This window comes from Silene latifolia, chromosome Y, assembly GCF_048544455.1.
Source record: "Silene latifolia isolate original U9 population chromosome Y, ASM4854445v1, whole genome shotgun sequence".
NCBI lineage: Eukaryota > Viridiplantae > Streptophyta > Magnoliopsida > Caryophyllales > Caryophyllaceae > Silene > Silene latifolia.
In genome coordinates, this window is record NC_133538.1 from 228921844 (window position 1) to 228940729 (window position 18886).

General features: G+C 41.0%; 1 long non-coding RNA gene across 1 annotated transcript; it reads left to right on the forward strand.

The window, feature by feature from the left end:
* Window positions 1–500: 500 nt before the first annotated feature.
* LOC141626935 (uncharacterized) lies at window positions 501–2347 on the forward strand. The gene is made up of 3 exons (XR_012536502.1): window positions 501–936; window positions 1766–1823; window positions 2083–2347. It is a non-coding gene; the product is annotated as an uncharacterized LOC141626935 (long non-coding RNA).
* Window positions 2348–18886: the final 16539 nt, after the last annotated feature.

An 18886-nucleotide genomic window follows, 5' to 3' on the forward strand; every position in this document is an offset into this window, starting at 1 on the left:
ATTTGCTTATCCTTTTGTTCTGGTTGTGAATCCCTAAGATACTTAATTAAGTATTCTTAATTAAGTATTAACCTCCTTTATTTTTTATTTTTTCCCTCTTGATCTTACTCAGTAGTTGTCCGATGGATTTGTTTATGGTGCTTTTGTTCTGTTGGAAAACTAGTATACATTAGGAATTCTGTCTTCGTCAAGGAGTCTCTTCACCCATCTCACATCTTACATAGAGGCTACTTCTTGATGACAAAGATCCTCCAGCTACACTACAAGAGCCTCTTCTTGAAATGCCCCCATTTGACGAGGTGATACTCTCACGACTTACTCAGTTGTTCTTGCTTCGTTGTATAGTCACACGCTTAATAGGCAGCATTGCAATTTGCACATGGATTTAGTTATTACTTATTAAACTTGCTGAATTTTGTTCAGGTTGACATACTAGCCCTTGCACATGGTGTTCAACTCACTAGACAAGGACCTGTTGATGGCTTCAGATTTGCGAAGGGTGATTTATTCCAGGCTTTAAGGTCTGTTACTTCTTTATTGATTTACTTTATACTTTATAGTTCATTTACTGTTGTTTGAACATTTGAGAGGTTTGTCAAGATGTTCAAATGCTAGGAAGCTGTTTAAATGCCATCGTGCAAGAACTTATGTGCTTCAGTGCTTGTATGTCTGTGCTTTGGAGTCTTTGGTAATACCAAAGAAACCGGTTTAAATAACCGGTGTCTTAGGCTAAGACACCTATGAGCTAGAGACCGGTTATAAACCGGTTTCCTTGGCGTTTTTTGTAATAGTGCTTATCTTATTTTGCTGTGTAGACGATCGGGTGACAAAGGACATACAATTAATTGATTCAATTGCAGAGAGGCAAGCACAGATCTTTTCTAAAGAGTGTAAATTGTTTCATGCTGATGTGCAGATTCAATCCATCTATCCCCTGTAAGATAATCTCATCTGGCCATTGCTTATGTGCAGCAGTATTAATTCTTATATACCCTTTTTATATAGCTACTTTGCTTGATGCTATTGGTTCTCTGAATATATTAGGTGCTGAGATCGGCACCTGAAATATAGTGTTTGGAGGCTAATTTGTGTAATATATAACTTGCACTAGTTTGTGTGATTCTAATTTTTTTTATGTAGAACTTGGACACTAATTTGTGGGATTCATGTGCTGCTTGTGCGCTAAAGTTATAGGATTGATGCCTATGATTGATTAGGTACCTAAAACATAATTAAAGAACTTCCTCAACTATATGTGGAATAACCTTTTTGAAATTTATTAACTTAGGGTAACATTATCAGTAAGACTCTCCCAAGTATTGAGACTATGACACATCAACTTTCCCTTACATGTCAATATGTCATTACGTTTGAGCCATGAAATCCCTCTCCTTATGTTTGTTGGTGTATTTTTCCTGAGCATATAGTTTTCTTATGTGTTTATAATTGGTCTTACATCTCTTAATTGATTGAGAACTGAAAAGAATGAGACTTAGTTCAGAATGTTCAAAAATTGGCAAAAAAATCGTTATGAAATCTTATTCATGAAAGTCAGGATTTTTGATGGTCTTATAGTGTGGTGTGTCACTTAGATTCATTCTATGCTCTAGCTTTACACACACTAGAGACTTGATACATGCATCATCTATATTAAATATAGAAGGGTGTTGGATGGTTTTTTCACTACAACACACGCAAAATGTTTTGTTGATTTTAGATCTTCCTCTGAACCTTTTATCACTAAGATTTATGTCATCATCATCAGGTCATTCTGTCAGCAGTCTGCAATTGCATCAAACCCTTCCAGTCTTTGAACTCGTATTGTGAGAATTCTGCTTGCTTTTTCTTGTTGATTCCAATTTCACGTGAAAGTAGGCCTACCTTTGCAGATCAAACTCAAACGTTTCACATAGGCTACACCTTGTGTACAATCACGTACTCTATTTTCTGCACATCCTTGTTAATTAGTTGTTCTTTAATGCATTATTTATTATTTCGTGATAATTAAGTGTGACGTATCATCTATGCCTATTGAGCCTTTGAATCCTCAAATCTAACAATGTTCTATTTTTTATGTTACAGGTTGCATTTGAGGTATTAACAATGATGACGGGTTGATTTTTTGTCCGGCTGGCAACATATATATGCTCACAATACAAGAATGAAGACTTATAATTAGTAGCTTTCAAATAGTCGTTAAGAATTATTATTTGTTCTATTTAAACATTTGTTATATTTGTTTTAGTTAAATAATTGAACATTTGCGATCGAAGTTCTACTTTTGATCCTTTTTTGAAATGTAATTGACATATATTTTTGAGACTGAATCAATTGAATGCACAATTAGAGAGAATTACAATTGTTGCGTGCCTTACAAGTCCTTATGTCGTTGCACTTTATTAAGTGTTGTTTTTGAATAAATTAGTGTTGCATTTGTTTATTATAAGTGTTGTTTTGGGACGTAACGAGTGTTGTGTTTCCAAAATAAAAATGTTGCATTAATTTGATATAAATGTTGCTTATCAACAAGAAAAGTATTGCATTAGTTTAGGAAGTGCTGCTTTTTTTACATAAGAAATGTTGCATTAGAAGATAAAAAATGTTGCCTTTGCAATTGAAAAAGCGTTGCATAAACATGACCAATGCAACACTTTTCAAAAGTGTTGCTTCAGATTAAAAAGTGTTGCATTAAGCGTTGCAATGACCTAATGCAACAAGACCTGATGTAGCACTTGATTAAGTGTTGCATAAACTCTATTGCAACATTTATATGACATTATGCAACAATAGCAAAGTGTTGCTATAGAATCTAAATGTAGTAGTGAGATATATGACTCTGTGGCCCAGATGAGGTACCCGGGTGTGGAAGTCTTCCAAGAATGCTACTTCATCCCCGACAACACCGAAGCTGCATCAACCGAGTCTAAGCCGTCGTCATGCCTCAATGGACAAGCTGTCACCCCCCTCTTTAGAGAGGATAACATCTAGCACCTCGACTATGAGGACATCATATAATCGCCCGGAAGGATAACCAGTTTGACCCAACCGCGTTGATCTCCGATACTAACCCGGAGAAAGCTGCAGAAGGCTGGAGGAAGACCGACAAGTAGACCGATCGCCGAGGCCGTATTCTCAAGATCATAACTGGAGAAGGCCCTATGTTCAAAGAGGGAAGTGAAGAAGAATCTGAATCTGAGTCGGAATCTGAATCTGAGTCTGATTCGGAGTCAGAGTCTGTCATAGCTCCCAACACTCCTGGTGTCCCAGTCAAGGTTCCCTTCCCTCTGTTTTATCACAAAGTCGTGGCTGATTCAAAGGCTGAGTCTACTAGGGTCACCCCTAATCCCATGAAAGGTGACAACCTGGAGCCTGTTCCAGGGGCCACCTCCTCTTCTGTGACGCCTTTGACTGACAATGAGATGTCTGTCCTCTCCGAGCTTTTCGCTCGTTTCAACTTAATGACTGCTAAGTATGCTTATGACTCGTCTCAATTTAACTTCAATGCAATTCTGAATGACTATAAGGAATTTGACTTGAGTGACTACCCACCTCACTTAGCCAAAGAACTTGATAAACGGGAGACCAGAACCCCTGTCATTGAGGAAACATAACCTATTAATGTTGGAACCGACAACACACCTCAAGAACTTAGGATAAGGACAACCCTGGACACCTCGGAAAGACAACAGTTCATTAACCTCGTCCACGAATACAAGGATGTATTCGCCAGGTCCTACAGAGATATGCCTGGGATTGAGAGGGAAATTGCAGAGCACCGGATACCCATTAAGCCCGAAGCTAAACCCGTGAAGCAGAAGCTGCGTCGAATGCGTCCTGAATAGGCCCTGAAAATCAAGGAAGAAGTGGATAAACAGTTAAAGGCTGGTTTCATCAAAGTGTCTGTATACTCTGACTGGGTGGCCAACATTGTGCCTATACCGAAGAAAGACGGAAGAATTCGGGTTTGCGTCGACTTCAGGGATCTGAACAAGGCGAGTCCAAAGGACGACTTCCCTTTGCCACATGTTGACATTCTGGTGGACAATACTGCCGAGCATGCCCTCCTATCATTCATGGACGGGTATGATGGGTACAACCAGATTAAAATGGCTGAGGAAGACATGCACAAGACTGCATTCACTACGCAGTGGGGTACATATTGCTACACGGTCATGCGTTTCGGTCTCATCAACGCCGGGGCAACTTCTTAAAGAACCGCTACCACTCTCCTACATGATATAATGCACAAGGAGGTAGAGGTATATGTCGATGACATTATCGTCAAGTCAACAGAACGGGCGGCCACATCAGTGCCCTTCGGAAATTCTTCGCTCGTCTGGGAAATATAACATGAGACTAAATCCTCATAAGTGTGCATTCGGGGTTACCTCCGGAAAACTCTTGGGACATGTCGTCAGCAAAAGAGGTATTGAGATTGATCCAACCAAAATCAAAGCCCTTCAACAAATGCAACGGCCTAAGAAGGAGAGGAGATTCGGGGATTTCTCGGTCAGGTCCAACACATCAGCCGCTTCATTGCCAAGCTCACCATGATTTGTGAACCAATATTCAAGAAGCTTCGCACCTCCGATCACACCGATTGGGACGACGACTGTAAAAAAGCCTTCGAGAGGATGAAAGAAATCCTATCCAAGCCTCCTGTCCTCATACCACCTCAACCGGGGATTCCTTTATCCCTATACCTGACTGTTACCGATACATCCATAGGAGCAATGCTAGGACAAACAGTCGACGGTGAAGAACGAGCCATCTACTACATCAACAAAAGTTCATTGAGTACGAGATGAGGTACATCCAACTGGAGAAGACATGCCTTGCCCTAGTATGGTCGACAAAGAAGCTGCGGCATTACATGCTCAGCTACACGGTCCACATCTACTCCAAGATGGACCCAATCAAATACATCTTCGAAAAACCCGTACTAAACGGAAGGCTGTCTAGGTGGACACTCATGCTGTCCGAATTTGATCTCAAGTTTGTACCCCTCAAGGTTATCAACGGGAGAGCAGTCGCCGATTTCCTGGTAGAAAATCCCGTCAACGAGAATCCAACGACCGACACATGGTCACTTCCTGACGAAGACAACCTTCATGCCGACTCCGACGCCTTCCATTTGCCGCGAGAGGAAAATCAATTTGCTGATGCCCTGGCAAAACCTGCTGCGCTCGTCAATATACCTGACGACATGACATCGATGCCCCTATGTGTCGAGAGAAGGAGCGTGCCAGCTCACATTTGTGCCATCAACAACGATGAGCAAAGCCATGTCGAGCCTTGGTACCAAGCCATCCTCAACTACAAAACCAAAAACGAATTCCCTCCTAACTCCGACCCATGAGGACAAAGAGCCATTCGTTTACTTGCATCACAATTCGTGATGAACCAAAATAAACTATACAAAAGAACACCTGAAGGGATTCTCCTCCTTTGCATTGACCATCATAAAGCCAAAAAAGTCATGGGAGAGGTCCACGACGGAGAATGTGGCCTTCACATGAGCGCAATGATGCTTACCCGAAAAATCATGCGGCTAGGTTACTACTGGACCACCATGGAAGTCGATTGCCGTAACTACGTGAAACATTGCCACAATTGCCAAATCTTCGCCAACATATAGCACATACCACCATCCCTTTTATACACCATGACATCACCCTGGCCTTTCTCGACCTGGGGCATCGACATCATCGGGAAAGTTAACCCGGTAGGCACCAAGGGGCATCGTTTCGTCCTCGTCGCCATCGACTATTTCACCAAATGGGTAGTAGCGTAGTCATATGCAGTCTTGACCGCCAAACAAGTGGCCAAGTTCATCCAAAACAACATCATCTGCTGATATGGGGTACCCCATGAAATCATCAGCGATCAAGGCTCTCACTTCCGGGCGGAAACTCAGGCCTTGCTGGACAAATACAATATCAAACGACATCGATCATCCCCTTACCGTCCCAAAACTAACGGAGCGCTGGAGGCATCTAACAAAACTCTTGTCACCATTATCAAGAAAATGAAAGACAACTACCGCGATTGGCCGAGCAAACTCCATTCGCACTATGGGGATAACAAACCTCCATTCGAACACCGACAGGCGCCACACCCTTCTACCTAGCATACGGCATGGAGGCGGTTCAACCGGTAGAGTTAGAGGTCCCTTCTCTACGTCTCCTATTAGAGAGTCAAGTTCCTGAGGCGGAATGGACCCGTCAAAGGTACGAGCAACTCACTCTTCTAGACGAGCGACGACTCAACGCCTTGCACAACGTCCAGCTATACCAACGACGTATACAACTGACATTCAACAAGAACGTCAAACCCAGGAACATTAAGGAGGGAGACATAGTCCTCAAGTCAGTCCGAGCACCACTACCTGTCGATCGGAGGGGAAAATTCAAACCCAACTGGGCCGGGCCATAGCTGGTCAAGAAAATACTTTCGGGGGGCGCTGTGAGACTGAGTAACCTGGACGGGGAGGATTTTACAAGCCCGACCAACCTAGACCCAACTCAAGAAATACTACCCTTGAACCATGGCAACCAACGACCTTAGCCTAATTTTACAGCTAGCAACCACCTGAACCCTTTTCAAGTCAAGTTCCTCAAACGCATTCTGATTTGAAATTGCATGTTTTATCGAGTCTAAGTTACGGCACCTTGCCCGTTTCAAAGGTCCTTTGATCTGTCAAAGGCAACATCCATTTTCACTAAAACAAAAAAAACCCCTGAACTACGAGCATGGTTTGATTTCACCTCTTCAGGTGGATATGTAGGCAGTCCCTCTTATGCATGAGGGATACAACAACAAAACCCAATCAAATTACAGAACATTTTGAACTACGATCATGGTTTGATTTCACCTCTCCAGGTGGATACGTAGGTTGTTCTTTCCTACACAGGAAGGATACAACCATCCCCATAATAAAAAAAAAACATCTCCATACAAAAAAAACATCCCCATCAAAAAAAGAGCAAAGGGAACAACATTCCCTTTTCCCCACAAAAAATACCAAAAATAAGCCTTTCTCCCTTCCTCCCAAAAATCTCACTTTCCCAAGTGCAACTGTTTAGGACGATTCAAATCGAATTGCCTTTACAAAATGGATGGAAGAAACAAGCGTTCACAATTTCGACACGAGTAATCCTCTTATTTAATTAATAATTTGGGGGGGGGGGGGGAATACAATTTCAACAACAAATAAAGCTCGGCGAGTCTACAACTTGTCAAAGCTAAAGTATCAACTAAAACACCTCACATAATGAAACTAGCACAAAACACACAAAACATAGCTCGTACAACATAATAAAAACTCACAACAATAATACAACATAATAATAAAGTGGGTAATGGAGTTCTTCATTCTTCCATTCTACCCTTTCCTTTTCCCTCAAGGTACATCTTCCCCTTGTTCTTTTTGTTGGCCCGCCTAACACAGATTTCCTCTTCAGAACGGATCCTCAACGGATCTACAACGGCCTCCGGTCTAGTGCAAGACCCCATGTTCGGCCCGAAACGAGCCCATGCACGGCCCACCATATTTTTGGGACCCGAGCTTCTCTTCTTTGGTGGCCTCATCACATCCGGGCTAACCACATCAACATAATCCTCAAAGACGGCACAGTTGGCCTTGCCAACCTCTCGATACTTCAAGTTGACAACCTCGTCTTTTCGGGATGGTTTAGAACATTTTCTGCTTTCTCACAATCACATTTCCTTGTTTTCGCTTTTTACGAAATCTGACACGGTTTCCATGACGCAGCTTTAAACTTACGGATTTTTCTTTCCTTTTTTAAGGGGGGAAGGGCTAGTCACCCCGATCCGCGACGGATCGTTTCCATGTCAGTCGAAATTCCGAAAATTTTTTGCTTTTTCGCAATTTTGCAGCAAAAAAAAAATCGAGAATTAAAAACACGACATCAAATTTCCTTAAAATTCAAGTACTCGCAAATTCGAGTCTTGACCTCACAAAAATCGAATCAAATATACTCGTAAAAATCTTTTCTAAAATTCTTCCCTAACGATTTGAGTTTGAATTTTTCGAGTTACAAATCAATTTCAATAATTTCGATGCAATTTAATTCACGACACGAGTTAATTGCTCAAATTTTCAAATCAATTCCTTTCGGAGTCCAAACGTGACGACTTGTCGCGATAATTTTCAAAATTTATTTTACATTTCAACTTCGTGGCATCGTGGTTAATCTTTGTTTTCAATGAAATGCTTTTTACGTGTTTGCGTTTATGCATATGTGCTACCTGTTGCCTGTTTTCTACACTAACGATGCATGAACTGATGCAAATCAAAAGGGGAATTAATAGCCGACAGCGCTCCTCCGAAACACAACACAAAAAAGCCAAAAAATCACAAAATGAACCACAATCCAAAAACACATATATACAAACCGCCTTGATGCGTGTATTTTATATAAGGTTTTTACCTCATTTTTACACGCATTTCTGTATTATTTATGTAGCATCTGGCTACAAATACCCCCGAATATACCACTTTGGTTCGTTTTATGTAAATTGCAGGAATAAACCAAAGAGGAGCTAAATCGAGCCTTAATTCGTCCCAGTTGCATGCATTTTTGGAGAACGAGGAGCCGGAGCTTGGAATCTAACACTTTTAGGACACATGAGCTGGTTTCGGAAGATGTTACAATGACGAACGTGCCTAAACAGCTCGATTGACTACTTTTCTAGTCGATCGAATGCTTTATATATTGAAGGATACTCGATCGAGCAGTTCGAGTATACAAAAGAGAAGACATAACAAGGAGTTACTTGATCGAGTGGTTTATTTCCACTCGATCGAGAGGTTTGATGCTTAGTTGCTCGATCGAGTGGTTTATTTCCACTCGATCGAGTGGTTTATCCTGTAATAGACTTTTTCCGCCTAATTTCGTATGGGCTTTTGTAATTAGTCCATAGGTTAGGTTGAGGAGAGGATTTTCGTATGTTAAAAGAACACTAGACTGCGTAACTCCTCGCATTCACCTTTGACTCTATCACTGACTATTGTTTCTGGGTTTTTACTCTCTTTCTACACTTTGCTACTCGGATTCAGATTTGTATTGGTATTATTATTCCTTTTAATTCCTTAATCATATTCACTGTTGTTTTGCTATCTCTCTCTTATTGCTATCATCTTTACTCTATTTTAATCCTTATTAGTTTTGTTATCATGTTTAATTCCTATTATCTATATGTTGTGATTGCTAATTCAATAATAATGCGTAGGTAATTCCCTTCTGCTAAGACTAAAGGGGATCCATGATTATGAAGGGATAGTAATCGTTTTATTAGGTTAATGCTGGTATAGTCTTTGTTGTTAACTGCTGCATTTATCTGTATCTGTTTAATTGAGTCGACGCAATTAGGCATTTATATCTCAGTGAACCATGACATGGACCGAAAGGTTGGAAAGGGCGAGACTAGTGGCGAATAATAGGGCATTATAGTTAGGTCGAAAGCTAAGCTATTTGTGCTTTAGGGCGAATTGAGACCGAAAGAAGATATTCACTGCTCTTTAGACCATACTTGCATTGACCTGAGACCTAGATTACTTGACCGAATGATCATGGTGAACGGTCTGTCTTAGCTGCTTTCTCTATCTGCTTGATTCCTTTTCTCTAGTTTATTCTCTTTCTTACTCTGTTTAGTTTTAGAACAACACAATTAAAACCCCCCAATTTTGTTACCGAGACGAACTTAGACAAAGCTGACATTTTCCCATCTCCCTGTGGCGATCGACCTGACTTCCCTAGCTATATTAGTTAGAGCCAGTTGGTTATTTTTGATAGGTATACGACTGCCCTGTCACGCCTCACGCAAAATACATCGACACACATTTGATACAAACGTCTGAACATACAAACAAGATCCAGTACAGACATCTATCATACAGACACTGGCCTAAAACAACCATCTATCATACAGACACTGGCCCAAAGCAACGAACTGGGGGCTATCCGCCACCTACCAAACTAAGCACTCCCTATCCTTTCGCTCAGAAAAGAAAGGGAGCAACACAGGAAACAGAGGAGCAACAACGGAAGCAGAGGTGGTTACCATGACAGTAATACCTCGTTCCTTCTCCACGACAAAAAAGAAGACAATGTCTGGCAGACTTTGGATGATAAGGCGGCCAAGGACCATGATGCGACGCATCACCCCGGTGTTGACCTCCAATCATCAGTTGCCCTGTCTATGAGCCAAAATGAAAGGCACAAGCCGGCTGCGACAACCGCCTCCGCTCCTCTACGGAATCATCCTCTACCACCACGTCGGCTGCGACAGCCTCCCAGGTCACTTCTTCTCCTCCGGGATCATCTTCCTCTTCCAAGGCCTCCACAACAGACCCCATAGGTCCCAAATGGTTCCCCGCAAACAAAGAACGTCAACCGAAATTTCGGCATTACGACGTCATAAATTGGACAAATCCAAAAAAGAAACCTGCAAAACAGAACAAGGGTAATTCCGCCCAAATCCAACCAAACAAACAAAATAATTCACAAAAAAAAACACGCAAAAAAACGACTCGCCCTTCTTTTCAAGCAAAAGACGAGTCAAAACAGCCACAACAAAAAACGGCACCCCAAGACCCATACAAGGTCCGCCGACAAATCAAAATATGTTCCCGATACAATGGGGTATTTCTCTACAACTCAAAGAGACAATTTCTACGCCAATTTGAGCGCAAACTGGTCAAAAATTCAAAATACGACCACGACAAGACAACGTGATTTTATCACACCTCAAAGCGACCTAAACTACCAATAAGGTCCATTTCAAGGCAAACTGACTAAATTCAAGCTCAAACAGACGCTTATTCTGTCAGACATAAGACCGTCACAAAAGGCAAAAATTCCAATTTTGCCCACAATACCCAACAAAGGTCCACAATGGCAAATACGGTCTGTCCCGACTACAATGCAACCTAGTGGGACCCACTATCCAAGCAAATAAACTTGGCATTGTGAAATGAAAAGGTTTCTTCGCCTCACTCACGTTTTTCGATCATAAGGAGCGGGACCAGGGGCCAAAATGCAAACTAAAAGCACCCCTATACTCCTAATCAGGTTTCTAACCTAATGCAATCATCAATTTCACTCGAAATGGGCTCAATCAAAAACGCCCAAATCGATTTTCTAGGGTAAAATTTCGCCCTAAATCAATCTATCAAAAGACCAACATTCAAATGGATTCAAGAGGAAGTACATACCTTGAGATGACATTGTTGATGATGGCACGAACGCAAGCAAGCTAGAGACCAACAATGGCGATTTTCCGCGGGTTTTCGAGTTTCTTTGAGGAAGACGAAGAATGAATGACGAGCAAGCCATTCTCGCGTCTTTTACAGAAAAATATGGAAGCTCCCTGCTCGCGCCTCAATGAGGTGCTCCCTGCTCTTTCAGCGAAATTTTGGGTTTTCGCCTAATTTCCTATAACAAACTTCAAATTTTCAATGACGACATTAAGGACCGTCATTTTTCAAATACAACAACAAATAGTGAAATAAAAATTCACTATTTTCCTTCAAAATTCCAAACAAACGTCGATTAAAACCGCCATTTTTCAAATACAAAATCAAATAGTGAAAATTCAAATTCGCTATTTCGTCAAATGTCAACGACGGCAATTAAAACCATCAATTTTCAAAATAATAGTGAAAATTCAAATTCACTATTTTCCTTTAAATTTTAACGACGGCAATTAAAACCGTCAATTTTCAAAATAATAGTGAAAGTTCAAATTCGCTATTTCGTCAAATTTCAACGACGGCAATTAAAACCGTCAATTTTTAAAATAATAGTGAAAGCTCAATATTTCGTCAAATTTCAACGACGACAATTAAAACCGTCAATTTTCAAAATAATAGTGAAAATTCAAATTCACTATTTCGTCAAATTTCAAACGACGGCAATTAAAACCGACATTTTCAAAATAATAGTTGGAAATTAAATTCCACTTTTTTCACCACACATGTCAACGGCGGCACATAAATCGTCACTTCAAGCTTAATAGTGAAGATTCCAAATTCACTATTTCCTTCACATGTCAACGGCGGCACATAAACCCTCACTTCAGACGTAATAGCGAAATTTCAAATTCGCTATTTCCTTCAAAAAAAATTCAAACAAAAGGAGATTAAAACCGCCACTTCAAATTCAAAAACGAGTAGTGAAGATTCAAAATTCACTATTCTTTCAAAATGTCAACAGGAGGGCTTCCTCGCGGGACCCGCTCCTTTCAACAACATTGATAGTGAAATTCAAAATTCACTATTTCCACAGCGGCATCATGAGTCCGCTACCTTTAAAACAAGCCCATCCGATGCGGCTATTCTCACGGTCAATTAAGCGAACGCACCATGGCTGGCGAGCCTTACAACGCATCGCGGCTGGCGAGCCCTCTTTATATACGCCCCATGGTTGGCGAGCCTCACTACACATCGCGGCTGGCGAGCCCTCCTCATATACGCCCCATGACTGGCGAGCGTTACTATGCATCGCGGCTGGCGAGCCCTCCTCATATACGCCCCATGGCTGGCGAGCCCTCCTCATATACGCCCCATGGCTGGCGAGCCTTACTACGCATCGCGGATGGCGACCCCTCCTCATATACGCACCATTGCTGGCGAGCCCTCCTCATGTACGAACCACAGCTGGGGAGCCTTTGTCCGCAAACGTGCGAGGACATATCCGAAGATGCCTCAGGTATGACTCCTTCTTATGACTGGCGAGCCTTTGTACATAGTCTAACGGACTTTAAACGACCCGCACGGATAGTCGACAGACTCTAAACTGTTCCCGATGACAGGTCCTTGGCTCGTACCCTCGAGTCGCCTTGGCGTCGCCCTTCCCGACGGCAGGTCCTTGGCCCGAATCCTTTCGAGCCGCCATGACGTCGTTTGGGTCTCGAGGTTGTAATCTTTGATTGACCTGGGGGCTCTACTTTGACTTTTGCCCTGTCCAAGCCTCAGTCAAAGTGGGGGCTCTATAGATACCCAGTATCCGCTGAGACTCCAACAAACATCCGATGATTATCGGAGTACAACATGTTTTGGAATCGCGGCGTCTGATCGACAGTTTCTGTACAACTTTACGTCGGAAAACTGAAAAAGATTTCAAAAATAAAACATTTCAAAACATTTCGAAAGTACCTAGAGTGTTTAATACACGATGACGGGGTCACAACGACACTAACTAGACTCAAAAATGACACCGGACCAAAAACCGACTCAAAAATTCAAATCCCGACTCCAACAACGAGTAAAACCGAGTCAACCACAAAAAACAAACCATTTCAAACCTTCTGTACGAAGATTTCCCGGATTCATCAATGGTCAAGTACCAAACATGTGACTACAAATCCTAGGATAGAACAAATCATGATTGCACTTGTGTGAAAGTGACAGGACAACTCGAAGACCCGCAACGTGGCTCGCGCCTCATTGAGAAGCCCAGGTGGACACGTCGCTCAAAACTCACACGACCACTTATTATCCTATAAATACCCCTCAAATGCTACCATTTGAGAATTTACGCGAGTGTCCGCCCCCTCTTTTCTCCCTTAAAACTCTCGACTCGACTTCTTAAGTCACAATCCGACGCGTATTTACGACCTACCGATCATAAATACAAGCCTTATACCATGTTTGTACCGTCAACGTGCATTAAATCACTTAACTGACCATTTCGACCACTACACCGTCACTAATCTTAATAAAACACTCTTTTTACTTACCAAAACGGTTTTAAACCGAGTCTTTTCCGACCAAACGAGTTGTTACACTTACGTCGGTTTCTCGCCATAACCAAACATGTAAGTATGAGGGTGTAAAAATCCTTCTTTTATCATGTCTTTGCTTGTTTTATGACCATAACATGCTAAAACATGCATAACACGATCCAAAACATTGAATAGATGAGCTAAAACTGAGTTTTGGCCTGAGGCAGAAGCCTCTTGTTCTGCACAAAGGCCCGCGCCTCAATGGGGTGCCCAGGTCAGAACTCAACTGTGTTTGTTTTCGTCCTTCCTCATTAATCTATTTTCATATTTGTAATCCGTTTTTACTGATACGGTCGTTATGTACCAAAAATAAATACCTAAATAAAACTAACAGGAGCTAGCGATAAGTAGGGTCGATCTCCACAGGAAGGCGGTTTACTATCTACTTGTCTATTCGGTCTGTCTAAGATCACAGTGGGGGTTTTAATTGTTTTAACTAAACTAAAGAGACTAAGGCAAGAGAAATCAAAACAAGAGAAAATAATGATGAAATACACGGGTAAATCAGATAAAAGAGAGAAATATGCTAGGAATCGGTCTACCGTGGTAGCTACACTATTGGGTCAACTGAATCGATTAAATTATTGATAAGAAGAGCGAGGTCGTCACCTTTCGGTCCTTAAACCTACGATTATACCCTTTCGGTCTCTAATCACCTATTGTAATTAAGCAAGCCTTCCCTTCCAATCTTTCGATCCAGGTCGGGGGTAACTAATTAATCGGTTTCCTGCATGCATTCATTCAACCTAATTACAATTATATTGCTTAATACAATTCTTGTCGCAAAACTAATCTAATCATGTCGATCCTAACATATTGCTACCACGGTTTCCCTAGTCCTAACATATTAAAGGAATTAGCTACGCATGGCTCGGTATACTACACTAGCAAATGCTAATCTAATAACATAAGATATGACAACTAAATAGAGAAATAATAAAAGCAATAAAGAAACAAGGAAGAATAAAAGGGAAGAGAAAGTTACAGAGTAAGGATTCGGAAAAATAGGAGACAGAACAGAAAGTAGTATTAAAACAGTAACTAGAGGAAAGTAACGTGTGATTTCCCCCAGCAAAAGCACCCATACAAATGACGAAATACCTTCCTATTTATAAGAAAATGGGATTTATTTAACCTAATGACAGAAATAAACTAAAAAGCCCAAGCCCATAAGAGAATCCACTCGATCGAGTGGTTTTAAACTACTCGATCGAGTAAACCCGAGCTTAAACTGTTCGATCGACCAAAAATCTTACTCGATCGACTAAACACTAAATGGCAACTGGTCGATCGACCATATAAAGTGCTCGATCGACTTATTATATGACCTAAAACCACTCGATCGACTAGAAAAGCACTCGATCGAGTGAAAACTAACTTCAGCAGCTACTTGTTCTCGTTAGTGAAGCTTTAACTTGTCCTTTTAGCTCCCGAAATGGCTTCACGCATCCCAAGATAGCTATATTTCCGCTCCAAATTTACTCTTCCTCCAAATGCATGCGAATCGGACGGTAAAAGGCTTGTTTTCACTACTTTTTGGTCCGTTCCTACAATTAAGACAAAATAAACCAAAGTAGCATATTCGGGGCATTTCGTAGCATAAAACCACGATAATAACATAGAAATACGTGCATAAATAGGCCAAAAAGACTATATAAAATGCACGTATCAAATCTCCCCAAACCAAACCTTTACTCGTCCTCGAGTAAACTAAATGCAAACTAATGGAACGGAAAATATAACTCAGAGCTGGCTACAAATGCCTACTTAAACCAATTTAATGCAAGCAAACTAACACTTGTAGCAAACAGTCAAATGCAAACGAGTTATAAGATGTTTATAATAAAGCTGAAGTGTCGACCTTGCAAGACCCTTGATAATGGACTCTCACGGGTCACTCTTCTCTCATGAAGCAAAGGGTGAACATATATATGTAAGAGAGAATGAAAAATAGTCGCTCACCTAAACTGCGACCCACATAAACATGCATGCAACTAATATGATAGACAATTCTAGCTACCGTATACACATTCCAACTAAACAAGGTCTTGTCACAGCCGAGGGCTTACAAAAATATGGTAAAGTGAGGCAATGGGTAAGAAAAGGCAAAACAGTTATGGGAATGTGGAGGTATAGGTGATCAAGCTAGTACCTAAACAAAATGAAATGACAGCATCCATTTCTTAAGCAATTATGAAATAAGCACAATGCCCTTCATTTGGCATAAAACTCACCAAACCGAACTGAAAATACTCCTCAAATGATATAGATAAAGCATAGGAGTGAAACCGTCTCATCAAACAACATCTTTTTTTCGAGATCTTTTATTTTCTATTTTTTTCGGTTCCTTCTTTTCTTTTCTTTTTCCGAATTCCTTTTTCAAATTCTTTTTTTTTTTTCATTTTTCATGTCTTTTTTTTTTATCTTTTTCACGTCTTTTTCCATCATCCTTCGAATCAACAGATACAAGCCAAACTTGGCACAATGAAAAATATACCGCAAAAACACAATAAAGTAGCTTGACAAGGCATGCTAAATTTGGGATGTAGTTAAGGGTCAACAGGCAAATTTGGTTAATGTGGAGTTTATGGGTAAAAATGAAAGAAAGGGGAAATGTAAGCACCTCCCTGCATGTGACACCAACCACTAACCCGAATGTATGCAGGCAAAAAGCAATTGAATTTCATATATGTGCCAATTGATGAACATGTTATGCAAGGAGTAACTACTCACCATCCTACATGAAACTGATCACAAATGACACCAGTTTATAAGGCTCTAATCCTTAGAAATTATAAGTAGGTTGCCAAAATCACAGGTCAAGTCTATTCGTTCAGCTAAATTTTAACATTAACTCGTCGATATGTAAAAAGACAAAGCTAAAAAGATAATTAGTTTAATGCAAGGCTTAAGCAAAAAAACAAATATAGTGCAATATTATCATTGAAATCCACCGTTCCGACTCCACCTACATGCTAAAATAAACGTGAAATTTTTTTGAATTTTTGAATTTTCTAAAATTTTTTTTGAGATTTTGAATTTTAATAAGAATAAACAACAATGCATACAAAAATTAAACGTGACAACAGAAATGCAATAAAAACAATATGCAGAACAGATATGGATGCATAACCTCCCCAAACCAAACTGTACAATGCCCCCATTGTACCAAAACATGGAAAGGAAATGCAAATTAAAAGAGAAAGAGAGTAAATACGGAAAGCTCACAAGATTGCGCGAATAAGGGACCTCCCCAAACCAGCCATGAACATGGGAGGTTGCTAAAGGCCCGGAATACAGTCACAGGAAGCTAATCCAAGTCAAAAACACTCGATGACACTCAAACAGTGGTCGATCGAGTGGGTTGGGCATCCAAAATTGCTCGATCGAAAGGAAATTAGGTCGATCGAGTAGTTCTCTCTTTGCAGGTGCTCGATCGAGTAGAACAATTGCTCGATCGAGAGGATTTATCAGCAAAAGTGCTCGATCGAGTACAAAGAGTACTCGATCGAGTGATCCTCAGTGTGTTCCTGCAAAACGCAATAAAAACAGCCCGCAAACTAACAAAACAAGCATACTGATATAGTCTATGGTATGAAAACCATTTATTACAACTGAAATGAAATAGAAAATGAAAATTAAATCTCCGGGTTGCCTCCCGGGTAGCGCTAGCTTCAGACAGGTCCCAGCTCGACCTTCTTTTTCTTCTAGCTTTTCCAATCAGTCATAATCAAAACAGCTCAAAGCGCGCAGCAACCGATCAAACAGCTGCGCATGTGCTACACAAGAATGTAAATAGCACCACGGTGGAATAAAAATATAGGAAATAAAAATGTACAACCGTTTAAGCCTAACAAATTTTCTATGTGAGCTCCTAAATTTATCCACAAAATAAAGGAGCGCAGGAGCAATTAACAATAAATTAGGGCTCCGTTTCAGATTAACAGTTTTGAAATGATAAGGACGGTGAAAAAATCGTTAAATTAATTGACCTACTGGGGAGGGGTAAAGCATTAGAATACGAAGCATAAGTCAAGTAAGGCAATGTACTATTTAAACAGACGATAATAGAATTACCGTCTACTACCTCGGGTTGGTTGCTCTCAACGATGGAATCATAGATAAAGGAATTTATTACCTCTTCCGTGCTAGGAGCAATTACCGACTCAGCTGCTTCCTCGTCAACCTCCTCAGTGGATTTCATCCCGTAAATCGCAGCCTTAAGTGCATCCAGCTCGGCCTTGAAAAGGGGGGATTCACCGTATCCATTATCATCATCAAACTTGTCGTTTAAAACGAACCCAAGCAACAAATCATTGCTCTCGATGGCCAACTCACTCGATCGAGCAGAATTATTACTCGATCGAGGACTTCCCTCCTGATTTTCAATCGATCGAGTGCTTTGAACCACTCGATCGAACAACTTTTATGGAAATTCACTCGATCGACTAATATAAGTCACTCGATCGAGTGATTCTTCCTGTACAACGCTGAAATCCTCATGTAAGGTAGTGAAATATGATAGAAATTCGTCATCCGAGTCATAAAAATCATCCTCAGCATTGGGCAACACGTTTTCTTCATAGGAAAAACCGCTCTCGGTATAGTATACCTCTTCTGTTTGCCAACTATCCGACTCAACAGCTAGCTGAGCTATTTGTGACTCCAGCTCAATGAATTGAGCTTCCATACGTCTATCACTCTCTTGCCTTTTGGATGCAAGTGTTTCCAACAAAGATTTCAGCTCTGCAATCTCTTCTTTCTGTATATCAGGAGGATCTTGTTACGGTGGCCAGACAAACAGAGGCTCTTGTTAGCCTCGTTGATAGTGTGGATGTGGCGGCACAACTACAACTGCTTGACTAGCTCGACAGCGCTGCTGGAACGCGTAAACTTTGTCATTTTCTGCCATGCAAAAGGCTGCATTGTGCTCAGCAGCACCACATCTCCCGCAGTAAATCACCTGATGCGCCATATAATGGAACATAGGTGACGGGTCAAAGGTACTCAAGTTTTCCCGTTGAAAATCTTTCACCTAGAACTGTCTAGGTAGAACCTGTAAGGCCTATTAAAACAG